General features: G+C 49.4%; 1 long non-coding RNA gene across 1 annotated transcript; it reads right to left on the reverse strand.

Moving 5' to 3' along the window:
• Positions 1–2322: 2322 nt before the first annotated feature.
• On the reverse strand, positions 2323–13644 carry LOC119057587 (uncharacterized). Its single transcript, XR_005084117.2, has 3 exons — positions 13362–13644; positions 7180–7349; positions 2323–2498 (listed from the first exon to the last, which is right to left on the reverse strand). It is a non-coding gene; the product is annotated as an uncharacterized LOC119057587 (long non-coding RNA).
• Positions 13645–17687: the final 4043 nt, after the last annotated feature.

Raw genomic sequence — 17687 nt, forward strand, 5'->3', positions numbered from 1 at the left:
TAGTTCTTTGTTTTTTAAATTTTTATTTATTTATTTTTAGAGAGAGGGGGAGGGAAGAGAAAGAGAGAGAGAGAGAGAAACATCAATGTGTGGTTGCCTCTCTCACACCTCCCACTGGGGACCTGACCCACAACCCAGGCATGTGCCCTGACTGGGAATCCAACCCGTGACCCTTCGGTTCTCAGGCCGGCACTCAATCCACTGAGCCACACCAGTCAGACCAGAAGGAATAGTTCTTTCTTTGTTATGCTGTGATGAGGCTTTGAAAGAAAGCATGCAACTTCCTAGCAAAGGACTTGATACAGAGCAGGTCCTCAATATGCAGCTTCTTCTCTTCCTGCTGCTCTTCTGAGAACTTTGGAGGAAGGGGGCTTATAAACCCAAGGGACTGGCATAATCATTACACAGGAATCAGCAAAGCAAAGCTGCTAAATACCTTGGTGCAGATTTTTGCCATCTCCACCTTTTCCAGTTGCAATATTGGTTATTGGTTTATGGATGGTGGGGAGGGGAGCCCTTGGCTTCCTGCTGCCGTCCCATGTACCAGTTCAGTGGCTGTGAGGAAGGACCCAAAATGACAAAGCCAAGTGCGCTGACTCCCCCCAGGTAACCTCGGCACTGGAGGCTCGGTGGCAGGCTGCACATTCTGAACTATCTCATGGGCTTCGGGAGACGGACGGATCTGAGGTTGGGTGCCTGCAGTTTCTCCTTTTCTATACCTTTCTCTCCTCTCCCATCAAAGATGCAGGCTCCCGACTGCTTCCCCTTTCTCTAACAAAACTTGATCTCAGAAAAAAAAAAAAAAAGATTCTCAGTAACTAAGTTCCAGACATTTGTGCACTGCACTAACTCTAGACAGGATTCTCCCTCGTTTTTTCACCACTAAGAAGGTGGCCAGAGTATTTTGGACAGTAGGGGTCTTCTGGTATCGCTGAGATCACCCCAAAGAACCCTCTGCTCTTCACTCCATCTAAGCTGTTGGGGGCAGGAGTGCATTTCAGAAGCCCCTTCCCAGTCACAGGTGGAGGTTTGGAATAGTTGGGTACTTGCTATTCGGATTCCTGAGAAATGTCCATGAATAAATGTTAGGAACGAAATACAGACTGCTTGGCATTTAATGTATCTTAGAAACATTGCCCATTTCTTTCCTCTTCGCCAGCCGTCAGGGTGGCCAAGCAGCTCGTTAAGGTTAAGGTTTGGCCGGGCCCCGCCCCTTGATGTACGGCCCTGTCTCCAGGAAACCACGGTCTGCACTCCAACCAGCCAAGCGAGCATCCGCACTGGGGTCACCAATCGGTATGTCCTCCTTGGAGAAGTGTCTGTTCAAGTCCTGTGCCCATTTTCTAACTGGGCTGCTTGTCTTACTGACTGTTAAGTTCTTTAAAACAGTACAGAGTAGGTCTTCGCCAAGAAACAACTGCTGATCACCCCTAAAACCCTTCCCCGCTTGTGGGTTCGGTCCCCAGTGGGGGCGTGCGAGAGGCAACAGATGGATGTTTCTCCCTTGTCTTTCTTCTCCCTAAATATAAATAATTTTTTTAGAAATCTAAGAAAGAAAATACAACAAAACTCCTCCCAGCTCCACTCTTGCCTAATAATGCCTAAAATCCTGTCATTTGAACACCCGTCCCTGGAGCCCAGAGCCCTGTTGCCTGCCGGCAGACCCAGTGCTAAGTCCCCGACACATGTTTACTCATTGAATTTTCATGACCTGCTAGTATCCCCATTTACAGATAGCAAAATCGAGGCTCAGAGAATGACTTGCCCAAGGTCATACATCCCGTAGGCGGCAGAGCCCGGATTATCAAAGCCAGGTCAGCTTTTCCCCGAGACTCTTGTGTTGCACAGACTCCCGTGGATGAGGATTTAGGGAGGAGCCAGGGGAGAGAAAGTGGGGGGGGGGCAATGGAATTAAATTGCTGAAGAAGAAAGAAGGCTGCAGAAATAAGAACACCTGAGAGTGGAGGCTGACATTCGCCCAGGACCAAGGTGCATTCCACAGGACTCAGCAAACTCTCCCTTTTCTCAGCTGAAAAGAGAAGCAGAGAGCAGTGCCTGGCGCACAATAAAGGCAGCCGTGGAGATGTAAGTCCCAGCCTCAGTGCTGTAGCAGAAATCACAGCAGGGCAAGAAGTGCAAACCACAAAAATGTTTCTGTTATTAAACCTCAACTATATACTCACGGCAGTTAAGTAAACGACTAAATAAGTAAATAAAAAGGTCATTACCAAAAAAGGGAAAAGTAAATACTTTTAAGTTAGTCTTTTCTTTTTTTTTTTTTTAAGAAAACAGGAAACCCTTTTGCCTACATGTTGGTAACAAATAGAACATGATGGTTTTGCTCTTGAGATTTCTGCAACTGTGTTGATTTCATCAGCATTGATGTTGCTGGAATATTCCCACGCAGTACGCACGCAGCACAGCCAGGTTTGTCTGTCTGTCTCATCGCTGACTGAGGAATACTTTTCATCCACTTTAATTTCTGAATTTTCTTTCACCTGCAACAAGAAATACGTAAGTGGTTAAGGAGAACTGTAAGCATCAAGCCAAGTTTGGCAGCAGCTCATACCAATCCACGCAGCAAACTGCTGAAACAGCGATACCGTCCATGTCTTTGTTCTTCAGGATCAATCCTAGCAGCTTTCAAGTGTCCCCACAGTTGAAATGTCTGTCTGTCTCTCTCTCTCTTTCTCACTCACACACACACACACACACCCCACCCCCCATCATTAGGAAACATCACAAATTTCTATTGTGTTTGGGTTCCCTGCAAAAATCAGAGAACATGGCTGTGTGACAGCAAACACAGTGCCATGTGCCATGTGGCTTCTTCGAGCCAGTGCGTCCTTGTCCAGCTCCTGCTTGCAAGTGACTCAGCCTTCAACCACAGCCCCTTTCCGGTCACCCGGCCCCCTGGGACCAGCACCGCTGGACCACACTTCTTCCCTGAATTTGATTCTCTTTCCCATGCAGCTGTCCATTTCCTCACTTTTTTCCCCCAGAAGTAACAGCCCTCTCCACAATTCCTTCGCACCAGTCTCCAGGAAAAAGACCAGCACCCTGTCCAAGGTGGGTGCTGACCGTTTGCGAATACTTTCGTCCACCTACATACAACAACGGACTTGAAGTCACTCAAGTCTCTCTCTGCTCGCTCCCACTGCTTACCTCTCACGCACTGCTTGGAAACAAAAGCATGTAGCTGAGCCTGGCAAGCCGGCAGCCAAACTAACTTCCACGTTAAACACAATATTCATTAAAGGATAAGCAATAAGAATGTGCTAGTTCAGGCTGCAGTAGACAGGATTAAACTCAACAGTAACCACAGTTGGCTCAAACTTAGGCCGACAAGATTGTTCAGCGAGGAACGCTGTATCAACAACTTACTTCGAGTTGCCTGTGCGAGGTAAAAGCTCCTAGTTTTTTAAGTTCTCCACAGACCAAGTCCCCTCCCCTCATTCCTGCTCCAGTCACATTGCCACCGCCACTCTAACCCACAACCCTCCACTAGAACATTCCCTGGCCTCAGCGCTGGGGGCTAGATCTCAGGAAGGCCCCCTTCTGCCCCCATGACCCCCACCGCGTCTTACTCTCCAGCGGGCTTCATTATACAGGATTTAAACACTTAAAACCTGAAACCCCACCGGTGATTTTCTCCCACTCAAGCTGCAACCCCCTTTCCCCGGGAAGGGGCCCACCGATGTCAGAGTCCATCTCTGACCTTCTAGTCTCGAGGCCCAGGTCCAAGGGCAGTCAGGCACAAGGACCACAGGCTTCTATCCGGCTTTCCCCTCCTGTGCACTCTCTTCTCCCTGCCCCTGAAAGTGGGGCTTGTCCCTTTTAAGCCACTGATTAGCTCTGGGATCCTGGGGAAAATGACTTTCCCTCCTACTTCCTGAGTAATTCCCAAGAACCCTTCTAACATCCTCAGGGGCTGGCGATGAGGTCCAGTGACCTTGGCCGCCAGCCTGGGCTCCCGCAATGGCACCCGTGCTGTGGAAGCTCAGCTCCTGGCGCGGCATCTCTCAACCTCTTCCTGGTACTCGGTCCAGGGGCCACTGCTGACTTTCCAGACGCTCGTGTTTCCTTGTTTGGCATCTCCAGGATGGTCAGGCCCTGGGGACTTCCAGATGCCTCCTTTTAGTGAGATCCGGATTTCCCGGACAGCGCCTTCCTCATGCAAATGTCCTTATTTGTCAAGGCATTGCCCTCAGAACCTGCAGGAATGGTTTCCAAAGACAGACCCGCTCTGTCTGGGCCCACCCTGCTGCTCCAGGCCTGCCTCCCCCAGGCCTGTGATGAAAGATCAGGGTGGGACCCTGTCCATTTGAGAGACAGGAAAACTGAGAAACTGAGGGTGGAAATCCACCACCCAAGGTGGTGCCCGCAGCTGCCCCGAGGGGCAGAACTGGGGCCCAAGCCCTCCCACCCCCAATTTCTCGTTCACGTGCCCACTCCTACTTGCCTCTAGGAATGTATGGCCCAAGAATCACCAGATTTGTGCATCGAGTATCCAGATGTCTTCAGAATATGAAAAAGTAATCAGGGCACAGAGGTTGCTTGTCTCTACACTTCTGTATGTTTTCACATCAGGACATAAAATCTGTCACCCAGGTCTGGTAACCACATGGTTAGGAAATAGTCCCCAGAAGCTATGTACCAGGGATGACAGATTGTCAGCACACGTCCTGATGGTCCCCAGGGATGTCCGTGGCAGATGGGGACTACATCGTCGTTCTCTTCCCACTCAGTACAGGTGCACCTCGGAGACCGTCCTAGCACCGTGTGGTGTCCAGCCAGAGCTGCCACAAGACTCCCCACTGGGGGGCCAGACTGGATCGGCCGTCCCTGCTGCCAATTTCCAGTCCCGTAATTCCAGGAAATGTGACAGCAGTGATATTTGGGTGTTTGCTGCTCCCCGGCGTATTTTCTCCCTTCTTACCCCAGACCCCAAACAGGGGCTCATTGCCAGGAAGTGGGTATCATGGTCTGACCCAGAAGTGGTACACCTGAGAGGGATGAAACATTTGCAGGTACTAGAGCAGTTCGCCATCGCCACGGTTCCTTCTCGAGGCAGGCGTTCTCCGTAAAAGCCCCGTCACTGAGGTGGTTCTCAGTGCCCTACCCCCTTGAGAATCACAAAGGAAGAAAGATCTCTCAGAGATACTCGCCTTTTCTCACAGGACCGAGCCATAGCATAGAGACTGAATCAAATTGCTGGGACATGGTCCCTGGGGAAATTTCAGCCGTAGGAGCAAGGCCGAAGGAGGTCCTTGAGCCCCAGCTCTGGTCTCTGTCAGCCATCATGACATCCATCCAGTCTCCCTGTCCTTTCAGGTCAGTCCCACTGCCAACATTAGGTAGCTCCGGAATTAAATACATGAAAGGAGCCTCGAGCCCTGAGCTGGGAATATTCCCCCCAAATTCCAAGCCTCAAAACAGATTGAGCTAAGGATCGAGATGAGATTCAGCCGGGCCCTAAATCCAACGAGAGTGTCCTTAGAAGAGACAGACGAGGACCTGGCCAGGTGGTTCAGTTAGTCGGGGCATCATCCTGTGCACCAGAGTTTGTGGGTTCGACCCCCCTAGTTGGGGCATATGCGAGAAGCAATCAACTGATGGTTCTCCCTCTCTCCCTTCCTCTCACTCTAAAATCAACAAACATCCTCGGGTGAGGATTAAAGAAAACCCGAGACTGTAGAGCACAGGCGGCAAATACGAGGCTCACGGGCCGAATCCGGCCCTCCACCTTGTTTTATCCTGCCCGGCACCTTGTTTCTACCCTGCAGCAGCACCGAGCTCTCGTTTAACTGTTAAGGAGCAGTTACATGTATACAGTCCTAACGTTACACTTGGCCCTTTGAAGACAACCTCGAGGCTGATGTGGCCCCCGGTGAACAGGAGTTTGACACCCACGCACAGAAGAAGGCACATGATGTGGAAGCAGAAATCCGAGTGATGCAATAAACCAGGACAACTGCCGGGAGCCAGGAAGGATCTCCCCCTCCAAACTTGACTTTGGACTTCGGGCCTCTTGCTTGTGTTCGAGTCACCCTGCTTTACTAAACAATGGCCCCAAAGTCCGGGAGTCGTGAAGCCAGTAGTTTGGATCCTCCACAGGGAAGCCATCAAGTGCTTTCTTTATGTGGAAAGGTGAGTGGAAGTTCTCAACTTAATAAGGAAACAAAAAAAATTGTAGGCTGAGGTTGCTAAGATCTACAGTAAGAACGAATCTTCTCTCCGTGAATTTGTGAAGAAGGAAAAAGAAATTCCTGCTATTTTGCTACCACGCCTCAAACTGCAGGAATTGTGGCCACAGTGCATGATAAGGGCGTGGTTAAGATGGAAAAGGCATTATTTCTTTTGCAGGTAGAAGAGGGAACAAAAACACGTGTGCCAACTGATGGACATGGTTGTGCCAGAATGCTAAGCCTTCAGCAAAGGGTCCCCGGAAACAAGTGCCACCAAACCATTTACTGCAAGTGAGGCATGGCTACACAGACGCAGGACCAGGTTTGTCATTTTGTCATCTCACATTGTCACAGTGAGGGTGAGTACAGAACAACAGGGAAATTAGCGAGAGCGACCATATTCACATAACTTGATATTATATGTTGTTTTCATTGTTCTGTTTTATTATTGGCTACTGTTGTTAATCTCTCACTGTGACCAATTTATGACTTACGCTTTATCATAGGTGTGTATATATAATATCTACAGACCTGGTTCAGTAGTATTTGAGGTTTTGGGGCATCCCCAGGGTGGGCGGGGTCGGGAGGTATCCCTGTAGACCAGGGAGGACTACTCTATTCTTAAGATGTGCACCAAACATGTGCCTTATTTGCATCACTCCTGGACCATATTTTGATAGACTAGAGTGATTTACAGGATTTATTTCACATGGAAGTCAAGTCTCCACTGTCCAGGGCATCACATGTCTCGGGATGCTGTGTAGAAATTCAGTCACTGCAGAAAAGTGACACCTTCCAAAAGCCAGAAGAGACCCATGGAGCTGCCTGGGAAACTGCCATAATGTGGGGTGGGGACAGGGCTCAGGAGCCCCATGGGACAGTGACCATGACCTGGTCTGGATCTAGATACAGCTCTTCCACGAACCAGCTTTAACTATGAACTGGCCCCCACCTGTGGAAATGTCCTTCTCTTGGTCTCTGGTTAGCTCACCTGCAGGATGGGCACATTGTCCTCTGTGACTCCCCTGGTCCCATCTATTCCCAGTATTTCCTGATCGTGAAATCTGCTGAGCATCCAGGCTATGCTTGGAGCATGGGACAGATACCCACCGGTTCTCCTGGATGGTTTGAAATCTTTCCCCAGCGCTGAAAAGCTCATTCCTGAAAAGGAAAAGGACTTGAAGCTGGCTGGTCTCCCCTTCCCAGATAGTAAATTAGGAAACAGCCCCCCTTCCCAAGAGGTGGAGAAAATGCAACTGTGAGAAATAAGGGGGTGACGGATGGGGCCAGGAGAGAATGCACAAGGAGCACCCCCAGGAGGGCTGTTCAAGGAGAAGAGACCTGGGTTCGCTTCTCCATAAACGTCACAAAACTGGGGAAGCTACAGGGCCGTGCCAACCACAGCTGCGGAGCGGCGAGGAGCGAAAAATGCTACGCTCAGCCTCCAATTATGCCTTATTCACTGTTTAAATTTTATTGAATAAATAATTACCTCTGTGGGTTTAACACAAGAAACAAAAGACAGCATAACACCCATTAGTCATCTGTCTGGGGGAAGGCTTAAATACTTATTTAACACACGTACGTGTTTTTGGATTCAACGCCCTGATTCAGAGCCAGGCCTGTGCTATTCATACCTCCAGGGGGTAAATGACTAGGTCTTTTGGTAAATTAGGTTTTGTTTTTCGTCTGTTATTAGAATCTTTGTTTTCGGCTTTTAATTTACCTGGAACCCATGGTGAGAGCGGAGTGGATGGTGCAGGTTTCTCCTCGTGAGCTTTGTGAGGATTGGGTGTAATAGGAGGGTGTGAGGCCGGGGGGCGGAGGCTGCTGGCCCGGTTCGGGAGGAGCCAGGAGGTCCGTGAATATCGTTCAGAACAAGAAGGGAGGCTGACAGCAGAGCTTTGGACACGCTGATTGGTCTTTAAAAGAGTGGCCAGTGAGCCCTCTTTTCCACGGTCTGTGCTGGACCGAAAATGGAGGACAACGACAGCAGAGGCAGCACTGAAATGAAACGGAGAGGCGACGGTATTCGCCCTTCTGATGGGAAGTCAAATCAGCTGACAGTCCTCTGTCATCAAACAATGAAGAAGTGGCCCTGGCCAGGCGGCTTAGTGGGTTGGAGTGTCGCCCCATCCATATACCAAAAGGCTGTGGGTTCGATTCCCAGTCAGGACACACACCTAGGTCGTGGGTTCGATCCCTGGTCAGGGCACATACCAGAGGCCACAGATCGATGTTTCTCTCTTTCTTTTGCTCTCTCCCCTTCCTCTTTCCCTAATATATGTGTATGTACGTGTGTGTATGTATATACACATGTATAAAATATATTCTCATGTGAGGGTTTAAAACAAATGAAGAAATGAGTCATCATCTGGGATTCTTGGCCTCTGAGGTCAAGTTTCCTCCCCTGAAGTCTCTCTTCATTCCTACATGTGGTCACGGTTGCATCTAGATTTTCTTGTTCACTGCGTACAGGTTTAGAGAGTTGAAATTGCCAGGGACGGAGCCCTGGCTGGTGTGGCTCAGTGGACTGAGTGCCAGCCTGTGGAACAAGGGGTTGCTGGTTTGATTCCCAGTCAGGGCACATGCCTGGGTTGCCGGCCCGGTCCCTAGTAGGGGGTGCACAAGAGGCAGCCACACACTGATGTTTCTCTCCCTCTTTCTCCTTCCTCCCCCCTCTCCAAAATAAATAAAATCTTTAAAAAAAGAGAGAGAAGAAATTGCCATGGGCGGAAATGGGGGTGACGATGGGGACTGAATAGTGGAGCTCTGTCTGACACGGTGGGAGGCTGTGGAGACTGGCGAAGGGATGCCAGAGAACTCAGCGTGGGATCCCTTGGTGAATATGGAAAATATATGCATTGCCATGCTTTGAACAAGTTTGGCTAAGGTTGAGCCATTTGGTAGAACTTTAATGAAAAGTTTGGGCTACATGTGGGTTTTCTCACCCCCAGGCACCCCTTCCTGAAGAACCCTTTTGTCTTGGATTGGTACTAGTTCCTAGTGGGAAAAGAAGAAAAAAATAGAGAGTTTGTGTTTGCCTCATCTTTGTTGGCTAAGCCATCTTGTTCTAGCTTGAATCTCCTGGAAGCATTGATTGGTTGCTGTGGGAGCCCGCTGGGGTGCCTTTACCTGGCCAGCACACCTGTTCCTAGTTGCTCAGAGCTGATTACCTGGAGGACTGGACTGGCCCATGGGAGCTGCCTTGCCTGACCTCTGATTGGCTGGCCACAAGGGTACAATAACAGGGGCACAAAACACGGGTTCCCCTCCCATCAAGGTGGGTCACCTCTGCCATGCAGTTAGCATTCCAGAGCTTTCTTCAAGTTGAGTGACCTGAGGTCCAGGTGATTCCTCCAAGAATCTTGTGGAAGAGGCCTGGTGGCCTAGGGAACACACCGCAGCCTTCTGGCTGGAATCAGGCACTTAGGCGTGGAGGCCTGACTCTCCCGTTGGTGAGAGAGGTGCTGGAGATTCACCCAAGCCGAGGGTGGTGTCTGCCATTCTTACCAGCTCACCCCACTGTGCAGGTTTGTAGGAGAAGGGTGCTGGGCATCAGCCGGTGCCGCCGACACCAGGGAAACAGCACAGCCTCTGAGAAAGGACACGCTGCCAAAGCTTAAGGCCGTGATAACAACCTTGATTTATACCGAGAACTATTTGTACGTAATTACTAAAATATTGATTGTACGTTCAGCAGTGTGCTTAAATTAAAGACAAACGAAATCTGGTCACAGTGCCAGCAGAATCTTATTGCAGGCAGTCACCATTTAGCTTATTCCTGCGCTGATCTGGTAGGGTTTAGAGAGCTCAGTCCAATTGATTGAGCCCTGGGTTTGGAGACGGTGGCTTATCGCTGTCCCTACAGAGCTCCTGGGTGAAGATATAGAACAGAAACCACGAGGCAACGTCAGTTCCATATGTACAGAGTGAGACAGAAACCGGAGTCGGGATGCAAATCAGTCCAACAGACAGGGTGGGAAAAACAGCAAAGATGAAGGCCCGGGGAGGAGAGGACTCTGTGTACAGGAGAAGGAGGCCAGGTCAGCCAGGATGGAAGGAGCTGTACAGATCTCCGCGAAGGTCCAGTTTATAACACCTTCTAATTTAAATGCATAACCACTAACTTCAGATGGGCCTTTAAAAGGGGACCGTGGCCTGGTATCATCCCTTATCATCCTGCAAGACCCCCAGGACCTGCCCCCTATGACCTTTTAGGCCCTCACCTTTCCACCCTCGTAGCTCTTTGCCAGGAGCTCAAATTTATCAAGCATGTCCCCTTCTCTGGGCCACTGGATTTGCTGTTCCCTTTGCCCAAAATGCTTTTCCCCGAGTACTTTCATGGAGTGCCTTTTCATCTCCTTCACATCTTCACCCAATGTCAACGTCTCAGCAAGGCCTTTTCTGTTCTTCCGTCTCAACATGTAGCTCTGCTCACACCCCTTTCCTGATGTATGGTTTTCAGAACCTTATGCCATGTATTTCATGACTTGCTATAATCTATTTTGGAACGTATGTGCCAGCTGGAGTTTTTGTCTGTGTTGTTCGCTGCTATATTCCACGGGCCTGGAACAGTAGTTGACTTGTGGTAAATATTCTGTAAATATTTGTTCAAGGAATAAATGAAGTGACCTTATCAACTGCATCTACTTTGCTGTTTTCCCCACTCATGCAGGTGTATTTTTTCTAGCTTTTACAATCCTATTTTTCATTTTTCAAGTTTACTTCTTTTCTTTTTTCCAAAATCTCCCTGATCATTTTTATCATCTCTTATTGCCTGCTTATTTTTGTGATTCCAGTTGTTAGTCTTTAAGCATTTGACACATTATTATTTTATATATTTTTGAGTCATGTCATTCCATTACCTGGAGGATGAGGGTGAACTCTGTGGCTCCTAGTTGCTGCTGATTCTCACTCATGGTGGCCTCTTTGCTTGTGTTTTTATGTCCTGACCCTGAGCTCATCAGTCGATCTCGATTTCTGGGAATTGGAGGGCCTAAGACAGGGAAGACGTTCCCCAGAGATGACTTTGGCTTTTACTGAGGACTGGGGCCCTAATCCAAAAGTCTTCATTTCTGGTCCCCACCTACTGGGTTGCGGCTGGTGGCTTAGACAAACCATTCCAATGCTGGCCCCAGCGGCCAAACACAGGGCAACTCTCCTTCCGTATTTGCTTGTTCCCCAGTCTTCCCACTCTGAGTTCATCTCACTTGTTTTTCTCTCTATTTCACATGAGTCCAGCAATGCAGTAAAAAAGTCTGTTTTATACAGGGTTAGTTGAGGGACCCTATACAATACTGCTAGAATAAACCCAGGTTTTCCTTTGGGTTCTATGCATGTTCCTGTAGCTGTAAGCTCAGGAGTGGGGCAGGGGGTGCTGAAAGGCTCTCGTGACTCTTGGTTATCCCACAAGCATAGTGCTTCATAAGTAGGAAGTGTCCAGTGTAGAACTCCTGACTGGTTGCTTAATGTCTAAACATCAAATCAGGCAAGTTCACAGGCTTCCTAGTTGCACCCCTTTGCGTCGGCCCTCTAGCTGCTGGTGGTATGGCCCCACCTAATTACTGGAGTGTGCATTATTCTCCAGAGCTTCCTCCTGTCGCTCACAGGGATTAACGCCATGTGGTTGGTACGGTTGCCTACCACCGCCTCCCAGCCCGCGGCCAGCTGTGGCTTGGCAGAGTCAGGCCGGCCTTCCGGAGGGCCGCTTGTTTGTCCCAGCGTTCCTTCCTTCCTGGCTGCTCTCCCGCCTGCCGCCAGTGCGGAGTTATTTAAAGCCAATCCCGGCAGCCTGGGGGAGCTTTGCTGGGATTCCTCACACCCTCAGAATGTCTTGCCTCCCCAGACACTTCACACTGTGGTGTCCTCGCAGGAAACGAAACCCCCACTTCCTGGGGCAGGGGCAGCTGCTCCGTCCACCTGCTTGGCCGATAAGGCGTTTGCATTTGGGTTGGGAGCCCGGCCCACAAAACACACGGCAGGGGCTGGAACATGCCCAGAGAGGTGGCGACAGCTGAGTCACAGAGAACCACACTGAAACCACAGTCCCGGGGGCAGGAGACTGCCTATCGGCCCAGCATTACTTGCTGGGTGTTATCAGCAGGCTGCGCGCCTTAAACATACACAGTGTTATGTGCCAGTGACATCTCAGTTGAAAAAATAAATTTAGTCCTGGCCGGGTTGCTCAGGTGGTTGGAGCATCATCCTGTACACAAAATGGTCACAGGTTCATTCGATCCCCCTCAGGGAGCGTACGGGAGGCAACTGGTCAAATTTGCCTCTCTCAGATCAATGTTTCCCTCCCCCCCCTTCTCATTCTCTCTCTGACTCTCCCTTCCTCTTGCTCTAAAATCAATAAACATATCCTGGGGTGAGAATTAAAGATAATATTAATAAAAAATCAATTAATTCATTTTTTAAAATTTAAGAAACTTCCAGAAGCAGCAGCCACTGTCAGGGAGTCACCCACCTTCCCACTCCCAGGCCTGCTTAGCCGAGGTCCTCTGCAGTGCCATGCGACCCTCCTCGGATGACTGACGTCACCCATGCCACTCTCTGGCTGTAATTCATCAGCTCTCATTTTTTCACCCCATGTCATGTCATTACAGCCGCACTTCACTGAGAGACACAGGTTAGAGGCAAACGGAGCCCTCCTGATGTTCTGACAGCGCTCTGACTCAACTAACAAATTAACCTGCGTCTGTGGGCGCAGGTCTCTGAAGGGATCAGATCACCTGGACTGGGGTGGGGGTGGGGAGGGGAGGTACGCGTGTTTAATGAAACGGAACCGGGCGTTGGTAGGCAACGCCACACTCTCGCTGGTGCTGGCAGAAAGCACCTTCCGAGAGACACGATGCTGGGGAGGGGGCCAAAGAGAAAATCTACGGCCTGGCGACGTTTTGCACTGAAAAGAAATATTCAAATCAAATTAATTTATTTAGCAGTCGCACCCTCTCAAATCATTTGTGCAGGGAAGACGCTCCCAGGAAGCCCGGCCTGTGCCCCGGCCCCTGGGAAGGGGCGGCTGCCAGGGGAATATGAACATTGCACCACTAGACCGGTGTTGCAATTCAGCGGGTGCAGGGAGGTGGCAAGTGTGGGCGGCAAGTTTCAAAACATTCGTTTTGAAACACCCACTGTGCTTGGCATCGTCACAGGCTCTGCACTCACCCACGGGAGGTTATTCTGATCCTCGTGGTACAGGCAGACCGTTCGTTTCCAGTTCTGAAGCAGCGAAGCCGGCTGCCGCTGGGTTTGTCTCTTTTTCTCCTACACACAACACTTACCACCGGCTAAAAGGTTCCCTTCGCTCCGAAAGGTCCCTTTCTCTCCCTCGGAAGGTTCGTCAGAAGAAATATGACAATTTGGACTTCAAGCTTAGGACAAGCTGTAATTCATCGGCTCTCATTTTTGCCTTCTCTGTCACTTTCATTTCTGGAGAAAGGTCAATCGATTGTGGTTTCCAGAACTGGACGGTGTTCTCTGATACAGAGAACGTTCTTGTAGACCAGCTGGTCCCCCCAGAGATAAACTGACGTACAATAAACACTCCCACTGTTGTTCATTCGTGGACCTTCTAGAGATGTTTTTCCATAGGATACCCAAAAACCAGGAATACTGAAAACAAACTTTGAATTTTGATGTAGGTTATAGCTATTTCTCTGCTGTTCTCATGCCTTCATCCTGTCCCCCCTTTCGATTATTGGCAATTGACCTCATTCCACCCAGAAATTGGAAGGAATCGAAGAAGAGCTCTTGTGTCCCACCTGCCCAATCCACCAGGCTCCCTGCGGCCACTCCCCTGGGTTGCCCTCCATTACTCCAGGGACCTGCCCCCCCTTCCTGACCCACCTACTCAAAAACTGCCCCTGTGACTAGCCGTTCTCGTTCTGGCCCTGGGCCCCTCCCAGGAGGATAAAACATGCGTCATGTTTCCCATTCTGAGAAACCCTCCCGACCCCACATTCCATTTACCGCCCCTGCCCCTCCTCTAGCCACAGCCTCATTTCTCTGCTTCCCCCTACAGGGACTTCTATAGTCAGGGCTGCTTCCGCCTCATTTTCTCCCTTTCTCTCCCGAACTCACTCGGACCAGCCTTTGGTTCCCACTGTGGCAGTGAAACTACTCTTCTCAAAGTCCCCCCTGTGGTTCCCAGTGCTGCCAGGTCAATGGCGGTGTCCAGGGTCTCTGTTGACAATGGCACCTCTGCCAGACCAGTTCTGTGAACTGCTCTGGGGACACCCCTCCTGTTTCAGAAGCCCTTGTCCGAATCTGGTTCTTCAACCCGCTCAATATTGTTGGCGCCCTTTCCATAAGCTCCGTTTCAGCTTAAATTGGCTAGAGCTGGTTTCTGATGCTTTTAGTAAAAGCCCTGAGCTGATTCATGGGGGAGCTAGACTGGCAGGGTTCTGAAAAGTCATTCCTGAAATACAACAATTTGGGAGATTTCTCCAAGTCCTGAACACCGGGGGTGGGAGGGGGGAGCACTCTGGTTCCATCTGCTGGTGTTTGAACAATGACCAGTTACCACCATCTGGACAAACCGCCTTCCCTCCCAATGCTCCCCTCGGGGATGACTCTCCCCCTTTGGCGGTTGACCAGGATGCTCAATCTGTCCAGATTTGTTTGTTCAAAAATGAGGCAAACCATATGAACAAGAAGGGGTTCACAGACGCAGCAAAGATAGCCAATAACTGCTAGAACTCTCTAGTAACTAGGGACATGCAAACTAAAACGCATTAGGTGCACAAGACTCGAAGTCTGGAGCTATTGGGATATGAGGCCGTGGGGCAATAGGAGCTTGAAGACACTGTGCTCTCTTGCAGAGCAGTGGGCAACACCTAGAGAATTCGTGCTGTGTGGGCCTTTTGACCACCATGTATAGAAACCCAAAGGGATTTGCACAAGATTATGTACAAGAATCTATGTGGCATCACTTTTTCAATAATGAAAAAACAGAAGCCGCCTAGATACTTATTATTGCAAATTTGGATAAATAAATGGTGTATACACACAACCAAGTACTAAACAGCAGCAACAGTGATTGAACTTGTACTACCTGTTAAGCATGAATATAATGTTTTAATTAATAAGCTGGGTTGTAGGTACACCTTTTCCCAACTCTAACATACAGTAAAATATTGTAGTAGAAACTTAATGAAACAAGAGGATTAGGACAAAGTGGTCAACCAGAGAGGTTTTTCCTGGGTGGCTCCTTGGCATTTTTGAGTACCGCGAATACTGATTTTTCCAACAGTGGCCTCAGGAATCAACCTTGGCACTTCCCGGCCAACATTTCCACCAATATCGTCCAAGGTCCTGGTTCATGAAATAATGATTCCATTGATTTTCAATATCTGCCTCCAATGGCTTCTATTACATGGTTTGTTAGGAGGAAACGTGAGCAGCTAACAATTCGTCTGGTTTGTCCCATCTCCTCCTTTCCCATTTTCTTCCTGTTGTGGATTGGGTTTATTTGGGGAAAAAATCAGGCAACTGATTTCTGGCAATGCTTTCTTCTCTCTGAGATCTGTTTGGTCCTGGGATCACTAGCCTTCTACCCAACAGAGGGAAAAATTATCAAAGCCTTTGCCTTGAAGGGGGAGGGTCCTGTTATTGTGGGCTTAGCAACACCACTGTATCACAATGAAAATGATGAGAAGGTTAGTTCCATATCTCAGGTACACGGGGGCATGGACTGTGGTCTCTGACTCCACAAAGAATTGTCTACCCATATGCCAGGCAGCTGCGGTACACAGGTAAGTCAGTGTGCAGATGCGGAAGGAGCACAGGCAGGGACTTTTGGGGAATAAATCAGTAGTATTCACCCAGATCTTTTCAAATGCCCATGACCTTTAGCCAAGCAACTCCACTGTTAGGACACCGACCAGAGGAAACAATCTACTGTTATCACACATTTCTGCCCCCAAATTACAAAACAATCCTCAAGGTCCCAAACAAGGGAACAATTCATAAAGTTATAGAAATCCAAACAATGCATGATAATGCTGCAGCTGAGTGTGATGGGTATAAGCCTTTTAAGTGGCACGAAGAAATATTCATAATAGCACTTTAACTGGAACGAGCAGGGCAGGGTATGAAACGGGAACCTCTGACATTAGCTCTGTCCTCTACATTTTTTTTACCATGTACCTATCTATCTCCTCAGACACAAAGGAGATAATCCCAGACAAAGTATACAGGAACATTAGCAGGAGTGAAATCTGGGTTAAAAAGAAGGATTACATAATTTTTATTTACATTATTTTTAAATTGTATTTTCTGATTTTCTAAAGTCGTATATGGTTCTATATCACTTTTAAAGAGTAGGGTAAAAGTCACAAAAAGAAAAGCACGTTTGGGTTGAGAAGCAGGTGTGCCAAGTGGGGTACAGAGCGCTCTCCCACAACCCTCCCCTGGGTCTCCTTGGCCCCGGCTGCACACAGAGATGGCGTCTCTCCCCTGCGCAGGAACTGACCAATTGCTGGTGGCTCAGTGTGCACAAGTCTGAGAGGTGAACACTGCAGAGGGACCCTGGGACATTTGCTCCAGAAGCTTGCCTCAGTAAATACTGGGGTTGGGGGTGTCCCCTCTGCTTCTGGCAGGGGAAGGGGAACAGAAACCATTCTGGAACAAGCCAGAGCCCTGTTCTGTTTGACAAGGCCTGTTCTCAGAGGACCGCACTGCTCAGAGCCCAACCTCACTAACCTGGGGGTAGGTAAGTACCCAACTCGGCCTCCTCCAGCCATCCCGCCCCTCCTCCCTAAGGAGGGGGACAAAAATGGAGGAACCCTTGGGAGGTTCACCGTCCAGAGACGCAGACTCGCTGAAAGACCAAGACCGATTGCAGGATTAGAGTGTGCCTCCCTCCCCCCACTACAGCCATGCACTGAATAGCAGCCAGTCAGCCACAGCCACCTTGTGTACAGTGGTGGCCCCATATAAGGTTGTAATGGAGTTGAAGAATTCCTACAGCCTGGTGATGTCATAGACAAGAGCAATGCATCACACAGACATTCACCGTTGTGTCACGACCGTCTGTGGTGTTCAGTACAGTAGCACGCTGCCCAGGCCTGTGTCCTGGGAGCTGCAGGAGAACACCTTGCGTCACACCGAAACAGGTCTCCTGGGCATGAGGATTATTTTAGGCTGGTTAGTTTTAAGAAACGGCAGACATTGGAGCTGCTCTGAATAGCAACAGAAGTCACCCTTTGTCAGAGACGTTTGTATTTGTAAGGGCGTCTGCCTCCCTGTACGAGGAGGGAGGGGTGACCTTATCTCTAGAAATTCCCACTGATGCAGAAGGCAGAAACCTAAATCTGCACGACCACCTTACCCTTGCTTACCATGCTTTTCCTGGTCCCCTCCCGTGGCCGACTCCCCTATCCTCAGCATTGTCATTTGTCTTTACCTAGACATGGTATTTAAGGCGGCGACTTCGGCCAATTGGTGAGTTACTCAATTTTGCCGGGTGTCTCCGTGTGCCCCAGAGCTGCA

The sequence above is a fragment of the Artibeus jamaicensis genome, unplaced genomic scaffold (assembly GCF_021234435.1).
Source record: "Artibeus jamaicensis isolate MK-2021 breed Jamaican fruit bat unplaced genomic scaffold, CSHL_Jam_final contig_354, whole genome shotgun sequence".
NCBI lineage: Eukaryota > Metazoa > Chordata > Mammalia > Chiroptera > Phyllostomidae > Artibeus > Artibeus jamaicensis.